Source organism: Solanum tuberosum, unplaced genomic scaffold (genome assembly GCF_000226075.1).
Source record: "Solanum tuberosum cultivar DM 1-3 516 R44 unplaced genomic scaffold, SolTub_3.0 scf00271, whole genome shotgun sequence".
Taxonomy (NCBI): domain Eukaryota; kingdom Viridiplantae; phylum Streptophyta; class Magnoliopsida; order Solanales; family Solanaceae; genus Solanum; species Solanum tuberosum.
Window position 1 is genome coordinate 228,967 of NW_006239192.1, and position 1,050 is coordinate 230,016.

The following is a 1,050-nucleotide window of genomic DNA, read 5'->3' on the forward strand; positions in this document are numbered from 1 at the left end:
TACCCCATAATTATCTCTTACACAATTATAGAGATTTACACTGATTACTGTACCTTTTTACAGTTACAAGCCACACCCCCACACCCCACCTAAATCCCTCACCCCGCGTCAATCCCACACCCCTAAGCAGCACGCCTATGTTATTCAACACGCCACCATCCCACCACCCCACGTTCAAAAAAATAGAAATTCATCTTTCATCTCTTTCATCCATACTCCATTGAAGCCGGTTTCAACATCTAAAAACTGATTAGGAGAAATATATTCTCCATACAATCAAAACAAAAGGGCAAATTCACAACAGTAAGAATCAATATTTTAAGATTCTTTGACAAAACATGTCGAAGAAACTTGATCATACCCCTCGAAAGAGCCCTCGATTAGTAGAAGCGACATCTACTATTGAAATAGAGGCTCCAACATTCAACATTTTGACTCAATCGCAGCCACAAACAAGAATGAAAGTCCGGCGAAAAATGGCGGCACTTCACAAAGGAAGAAATAAGTTACACAAAAGGGGAAGAAGAGTCAAGAAAAGAAAATTGAAAGTCCTGCAAATAAAAAAGGACAAAAAAGGAAGGGAAAATGGTAGAACCCCATTCTGATTCAGACTCAGATTTTGTAAGTGAGAAGATGAAGAAAAAAAAAACAAAAAAATCAACCAACGTCGATACGGGGGAGTCCTCAAAACCATCAAAAAGAAGAGCAATAACGAAGGAGGACTCGGAAATTCCAACACCCAAAAAAGGTAAAAAAAAAAAGTGGTTAGGATAAATATTATATTTAATTTATTTTACAATTATTCAATTTAGTAGCTATTTTGTTAAAATTGTTATATTATGCATATTATTGTTTGGCATGAATTTTGTTTAATGTTGGCATGAATTGGTATAAAAATGGTATGATGTGTTACTTGTATTTGGTGTGAAACTTGTTTAAATCTGGTATGAAGTTGGTGCACAGTTTAGAGGAAAGCTATTTTTTTCAAATTATTCTCATTATGTCTACTAATCTGGCATGAAACATGAATAATATTGGTATGAAAGCTGA